General features: G+C 33.9%; 1 long non-coding RNA gene across 1 annotated transcript; it reads left to right on the top strand.

Moving 5' to 3' along the window:
* Positions 1 to 238: 238 nt before the first annotated feature.
* LOC117956508 lies at positions 239 to 7,621 on the top strand. The gene is made up of 3 exons (XR_004659291.1): positions 239 to 432; positions 1,641 to 1,732; positions 6,739 to 7,621. It is a non-coding gene; the product is annotated as an uncharacterized LOC117956508 (long non-coding RNA).
* Positions 7,622 to 8,373: the final 752 nt, after the last annotated feature.

The following is an 8,373-nucleotide window of genomic DNA, read 5'->3' as shown; positions in this document are numbered from 1 at the left end:
ACATACACACACAAAGACACACACACACACACACACACACACACAGACAGACAGACAGACAGACAGACACACACACACACAAAGACACACACACACACACAGGGACCCATACACACACCAGATACACATACACAGAGACACACACACATTCACAGACACACAAGCACACACACACACACACACACACACACAGAGACACACACACAAAGAGACTAACTAACGCCTGTGATTTATCGTCTAGGTAACACCAGCAGCGAGGACCTGGACAGGTTCAGCGAGCGTTTCATTGACCCCAAAGACAAGGACCAGCAGGAGGACACGGGGGGGCAGCTGGAGGGACAGGAAGTGACTGTTACCATGGTAACTAACCCACGGACCACAGAGCGAGGCTGGGTGGAAAGTCGTAACTCCGCATCGCTTCCTGTTTCTCTGGTGAGACGCAAAACGTCTGTCTGTGTGTGTGTGTGTGTGAAGCTGATCTTCATATTTATATATATATATAAAATATTAAATATATATATATACACAGTGAGGAAAATAAGTATTTGAACACCCTGCTATTTTAAAGTTCTCCCACTTATCAGTAAGAATCCAACTACTAACATGGCCAAGACCAAGAGCTGTCCAAAGACAATAGAGACAAAATTGTCCACCTTTACAAGGCTGGACAGGACTACGGGGACGAAAATGGAAGAAGCTAAACATGACTGTCAGTCTCCCTCAGACTGGGGCTCCATGCAGGATCTCACCTTGTGGGGTCTCAATGATCCTAAGAAAGGTGAGAAACCAGCCCTGAACCACATGGGAGGAGCTGGTCCAGGACCTGAAAAGAGGTGGGACCACAGTTTCCAAGGTTACTATTGGTAACACACTAAGACGTCATGGTTTGAAATCATGCATGGCCCGTAAGGGTCCCCTGCTTAAACCAGACCATGTCCAGGCCCGTCTTAAGTCTGCCAACAACCATCTGGAGGATCCAGAGGAGTCATCAGAGGAAGTCATGTGGTCTGATGAGACCAGAATAATTCCTCTAACCGTGTTTGGAGGAAGAAGAATGATGAGGACCATCCCAAGACCACCATCCCTATTGTGAAGCATGGGGGGGGGGGGTAGCACCATGCTTTGGGGGGGTTTCTGCACATGGGACAGGGTGACTGCACTGTATTAAGGAGAGGAAGACCGGGGTCATGGATTGGGAGATTTTGGGGACCAACCTCCTTCCCTCAGTTAGAGCATTGAAGATGGGTCCAGGCTGGATCTTCCAACATGACAATGACCCAAAGACCACAGCCAGGAGAACCAAGGGGGGGCTCTGGAAGAACCAGATCAAGGTTCTGGGGGGGGGGCTAGCATGTCTCCAGACCTAAACCCAACAGAGAATCTTTGTAGGGAGCTCTAAGTCCAGCCCAGAAACCTGACTGGTCTAGAGAAGATCTGTGTTGAGGGGGGGCCAAAATCCCTTCTGCAGGGTGTCAGACCTGGTGAAGGACTACAGGAACCGTTGGACACAAAGGCTGCTGGACCAGATATTAACATGGATCTTCTCAGGTGTTCAAATACTTATTTACAGCTGTATCATACAAATAAATAGTTAAAATGTGTTCAAATTCTTATTTTCCTCACTGTCTGTGTTTCTGCAGGAAGTGAAGACACTCGTCTTGGCGATCCTGATCAGCGTGAACCTGCAGCTACAACACACACTGTGACACACTGTGACACACACACACTTCAGGTGAGACTACAACAAACACACACACACACACACATTTATCTCTCTATTCCCTTTCAGTGTAGAACATTAATTCATGTAATTTCATTTATAAATGAAATTATCATTTAAATGAATTAAATGATGAAACCCTACGCAAAAACCATGGCGACAGTTGCCGTGGTGCGTCAGGGCCCTTTAAACCCCCCCCCCCGCAGAGTTAATACCTCAGTTTGTGGAACAATAGACTCTCCTGATAAAGTGAATGTCATGAAATAATTAGAGATAAATGAGCGCTGAAAGGTTGAAGCCCGGCCGGCAGAGCGAGGTGTTTCTGGTTCAGATGAATCGCTGCGTGACATTTAATAATAATCACGTCTCCGATAAACAGCTGTTCTGCTGACAGCGATCTCACCGCCGTCCGCAACCGGCTCTGGATTCACGTAGAACGGCAGAAGAGTTTGTTTTTTAACATGCTATACTACACTGTGACATACTATTCTGTGACATACTACACTGTGACATACTATTCTGTGACATACTACACTGTGACATACTATACTGTGACTTTTTACCCCTGAAGAAGACATAGTATAGTTTGTCAAAGAAGACATAGTTTAGTATGTCCAAAGACGACATAGAATTGTACATAGAAAAAAAGACATACTATAGTACATCGAAAAAAAGACATACTATAGTACATCGAAAAAAAGACAGTATAGTATGTTGAAAAAAGTCATAGTATAATATGTCGAAAAAAGTCCTAGTATAGTATGTCAAAAAAAGACATAGTAAAGTACATCGAAAAAGACATATTATAGTACATCGAAAAAAAGTCATAGTATAATATGTAAAAAAAAAGTCATAGTATATTACATCGAAAAAAAGACATAGTATAGCATGTCCAAAAACGACATAGTATTGTACATAGAAAAAAAGACATAGTTTAGTATGTCGAAAAAAAGACAGCATAATATGTCGAAAAAAGACATAGTATAGTGCATCGAAAAAAAGTCATAGTATAATTGTTGAAAAAAATCATAATATAGTACATCGAAAAAAAGACAAAGTATAGCATGTAGAAAAACGTCATAGTATAGTTTGTCAAAAAAAGACATAGTATAGTATGTCAAAAAACGACGTAGTATTGTACATCGAAAAAAAGACATAGTATAGTACATCGAAAAAAAGACAGTATAGTATGTCAAAAAAAGACATAGTACAGTATGTTGAAAAAAAGTCATAGTATAGTATGTCGAAAAAAATCATAGTATAGTTTGTCAAAAAAAGACATAATATAGTATGTCGAAAAAAGTCATAGTATAATATGTCGAGAAAAGACATAGTAAAGTACATCGAAAAAGACATAGTATAGTACATCGAAAAAAGTCATAGTATAATATGTAAAAAAAAAGTCATAGTATATTACATCGAAAAAAAGACATAGTATAGCATGTCCAAAAACGACATAGTATTGTACATCGAAAAAAAGACATAGTGTAGTTTGTCAAAAAAGACATAGTATAGGTTGTCAAAGAAAGACATAGTATAATATGTCGAAAAAAGACATAGTAATGATTTTATTATACATACTATACTATGTCTTTTTTTGATGTACTTTACTATGACTTTTTTCGACATATTATACTATGATTTTTTTTCGATGTACTATACTATGTCTTTTTTCGATTTACTTTACTTTGTCTTTTTTCGACATATTATACTATGACTTTTTTCGACATATTATACTATGACTTTTTTTTACATACTATACAATGTCTTTTTATTATGTACATACTATGTCTTTTTTCGATGTACTATACTATGTCTTTTTACGACATACTATATGATGTGTTTTTTTCGACATAATATAGTATGTCTTTTTTTCGATGTACTATACTATGTCTTTTTATCTATGTACAATACTATGTCATTTTTTGACGTACTATACTATGACATTTTTCGACATACTATACTATGTCTTTTTTTTGATGTACTATACTATGTCTTTTTATCTATGTACAATACTATGTCGTTTTTTGACATACTATACTATGACTTTTTTCAACATACTGTACTTTGTCTTTTTTTGACAAACTACTCAGTTTTTTCGACATGCTATACTATGTCTTTTTTGCGTGCATCGAAAAAAAGTCATAGTATAATTGTTGAAAAAAATCATAATATAGTACATCGAAAAAAAGACATAGTATAGCATGTAGAAAAAAGTCATAGTATAGTTTGTCAAAAAAAGACATAGTATAGTATGTCAAAAAACGACGTAGTATAGTACATCGAAAAAAAGACAGTATAGTATTTCAAAAAAAGACATAGTACAGTATGTTGAAAAAAAGTCATAGTATAGTATGTCGAAAAAAATCATAGTATAGTTTGTCAAAAAAAGACATAATATAGTATGTCGAAAAAAGTCATAGTATAATATGTCGAGAAAAGACATAGTAAAGTACATCGAAAAAGACATAGTATAGTACATCGAAAAAAAGTCATAGTATAATATTTAAAAAAAAAGTCATAGTATATTACATCGAAAAAAGACATAGTATAGCATGTCAAAAAACGACATAGTATTGTACATAGAAAAAAAGACATAGTGTAGTTTGTCAAAAAAAGACATAGTATAGTATGTCGAAAAAAGACATAGTATAGTATGTCGAAAAAAAGACATAGTATAGGTTGTCAAAAAAAGACATAGTATAGTATGTCGAAAAAAGACATAGTATAGTATGTCGAAAAAAAGACATAGTATAGTACATCGAAAAAACAAATAGTATAGCATGTCGAAAAAAGTCATAGTATAATATGTTGAAAAAAATCATAGTATAGTTTGTCAAAAAAAGACATAATATAGTACATCGAAAAAAAGTCATAGTATAATATGTAAAAAAAAAGTCATAGTATATTACATCGAAAAAAAGACATAGTATAGCATGTCCGAAAACGACATAGTATTGTACATCGAAAAAAAGACATAGTGTAGTTTGTCAAAAAAGACATAGTATAGGTTGTCAAAAAAAGACATAGTATAATATGTCGAAAAAAGACATAGTATAGTATGTCGAAAAAAAGACATAGTATAGGTTGTCAAAAAAAGACATAGTATAATATGTCGAAAAAAGACATAGTAATGATTTTATTATACATACTATACTATGTCTTTTTTCGATGTACTTTACTATGACTTTTTTCGACATATTATACTATGATTTTTTTTCGATGTACTATACTATGTCTTTTTTCGATGTACTTTACTTTGTCTTTTTTCGACATATTATACTATGACTTTTTTCGACATATTATACTATGACTTTTTTTTACATACTATACAATGTCTTTTTATTATGTACTATACTATGTCTTTTTTCGATGTACTATACTTTGTCTTTTTACGACATACTATATGATGTGTTTTTTTCGACATAATATAGTATGTCTTTTTTTCTATGTACTATACTATGTCTTTTTATCTATGTACAATACTATGTCGTTTTTTGACATACTATACTATGACTTTTTTCAACATACTGTACTTTGTCTTTTTTTGACAAACTACTCAGTTTTTTCGACATGCTATACTATGTCTTTTTTGCGTGCATTGAAAAAAAGTCATAGTATAATTGTTTAAAAAAATCATAATATAGTACATCGAAAAAAAGACATAGTATAGCATGTAGAAAAAAGTCATAGTATAGTTTGTCAAAAAAAGACATAGTATAGTATGTCAAAAAACGACGTAGTATAGTACATAGAAAAAAAGACAGTATAGTATGTCAAAAAAAGACATAGTACAGTATGTTGAAAAAAAGTCATAGTATAGTATGTCGAAAAAAATCATAGTATAGTTTGTCAAAAAAAGACATAATATAGTATGTCGAAAAAAGTCATAGTATAATATGTCGAGAAAAGACATAGTAAAGTACATCGAAAAAGACATAGTATAGTACATCGAAAAAAAGTCATAGTATTATATGTAAAAAAAAAAGTCATAGTATATTACATCGAAAAAAAGACATAGTATAGCATGTCCAAAAACGACATAGTATTGTACATAGAAAAAAAGACATAATATAGTATGTCGAAAAAAGACATAGTATAGTATGTCGAAAAAAAGACATAGTATAGGTTGTCAAAAAAAGACATAGTATAGTATGTCGAAAAAAGACATAGTATAGTATGTCGAAAAAAAGACATAGTATAGTACATCGAAAAAACAAATAGTATAGCATGTCGAAAAAAGTCATAGTATAATATGTTGAAAAAAATCATAGTATAGTTTGTCAAAAAAGGACATAGTATAGTATGTCCAAAACAACATAGTATTGTACATAGAAAAAAAGACATAGTATAGTACATCGAAAAAAAGACATAGTATGGTATGTTGAAAAAAAGTCATAGTATAGTATGTCGAAAAAAAACATTGTATATGTCGAAAAAAATCATAGTATAGTACATCAAAAAAAAGACATAGTATAGCATGTCTAAAAAACTGAGTAGTTTGTCAAAAAAAGACAAAGTACAGTATGTTGAAAAAAGTCATAGTATAGTATGTCAAAAAACGACATAGTATTGTACATAGATAAAAAGACATAGTATAGTACATCGAAAAAAAGACATAGTATAGTATGTCGAAAAATGTCATAGTATAGTATGTCGAAAAATGACATAGTATTGTACATAGATAAAAAGACATAGTATAGTACATCGAAAAAAAGACATACTATATTATGTCGAAAAAAACACATCATATAGTATGTCGTAAAAAGACAAAGTATAGTACGTCGAAAAAAGACATAGTATAGTACATAATAAAAAGACATAGTATAGTATGTATAATAAAATCATAGTGTAATATGTCTAAAAAGTCATAGTATAGTATGTCAAAAAAAGTCATAGTATAATATGTCAAAAGAAGACATAGTATAGTATGACTTTTATGACATTTTAACATATTATACTTTAATTTTTTTTTCAACTATTACTAATCAGAGTTTCACTGGTCTGTTTTTTTGCAGGTGACGATCAGTTGTATCCTGCAGAGTCCAGTGGGGGTAGCATGATCTGAGGAGGGGGGGGTCACTTCCTGTGACCTCTGACCTCTGTGGAGACCAGCCCCGGTTCCCCCAGCGTGGGCTTCCAGGCGGACCAGCTCAGCCAATCACAGAGCGTTTACAGTTCCCTGCACTGAGTCCCAGACTCTCCTTATTAATATCAACACACATCACGTTAGTCACCTTTTCACCATTTATTCAAATCTTCTCTCCATGGTGAGCTCATCCTATATGGAAGCTCATTAATATGAATTCATTAATTTTATAATATGAAGTTAACTGAGTTATAACTATATATTCAGACGTCAGCCGAGTTGACCAAGTCGAGACTCAAATACTCAAAATAAAATAAACTTTATTATATTATAAGACAAGGAATTCACAGAGAAAGCAAAATGACATTTTGCATGTCAACATTTTTTTTATAGAGTACAAATTTGAATTAAAATCATTTATTATGAATATCATGTTGGACATTCTCCCACTCTGAATACTTTTTATACAGATGTACAAGTTTTACTGCAGTACTGCATTATTATTAATGAACTTCCACATTTGTTTCATTAGAAAGAAAGAAAGAACTTTATTTATAATGTTGATCTTCTTGTTGACGTAAACTTAAAAAAAAACTATGCATACACTAAAAGGGAAAGAAGGGAATTCAGGCTCATATTAGCAACTTTATTTAATATGAATAATAATTCACTATGTATTTCATCTCTGGTCACATCCACTTCTCTACAGCGACACTTTGTAACAAAGCACTTCTCAGATTATTTTGGTATTTTCTGTTATAGATGGAAGCAATGTGTGCCTTCAAATTAAAAGCCTGAATGCTGGGAAAACATTTTAAACTGTAATTTGATAATTGAAGATTCTTCTGCAGAGAAAATAATATGAATGAAGTACTTTCCTGAGCAGCTTGTTTTTAAAATGTGGGTGAAAGAAAGAAAAGAAAACATGTAATACATCGTGTTATACAAAAGAATTAAAGAACTTCCAGAAGTGATTTCTCTGTTTTTCAATAAAAAGTAATTACCGTCTTCTTGTTAATCATTCATACCCAGACCCAGACCCAGACCCTGACCCTGACCCAGACCCAGACCCAGACCCTGACACAGACCCAGACCCTGACCCAGACCCAGACCCAGGCTCTTGGTAGGCGGTGTCTGACGACCGGTTGGTGTTAGAATGAAGAGTGGAAATAACAATCACAAAAGATAGTAGTTTGTAGCAGTTCTTTGTAGTAGTTCATGGCATCGCAGTGCACTGTGGGCATTACAAGGCCCAGCAGGACGTGAAGCGGGACCATGGCGACAGCTGCTACCATGATGTAGGATCCTCCCTGATCGGAGGGAACATGCTGGGGAAAAAAGAACATAAGGACTCCGGGGAGTGACTCCCCAGATCTAGGGGTGCTGTACCATGCTGACCCAACCTATACTATGACTTTTTCAAAATACTACACTATGACTTATTTCAACATATTATACTATGACTTTTTCGACGTATTATACTATGACTTATTTCGACATATTATACTATGACTTTTTCGACATGTTATACTATGAGTTTTTCAAAATACTACATTATGACTTA

This window comes from Etheostoma cragini, chromosome 14, assembly GCF_013103735.1.
Source record: "Etheostoma cragini isolate CJK2018 chromosome 14, CSU_Ecrag_1.0, whole genome shotgun sequence".
NCBI classification, from domain to species: domain Eukaryota; kingdom Metazoa; phylum Chordata; class Actinopteri; order Perciformes; family Percidae; genus Etheostoma; species Etheostoma cragini.
This window is presented reverse-complemented; position numbering and strand designations above follow the sequence as displayed.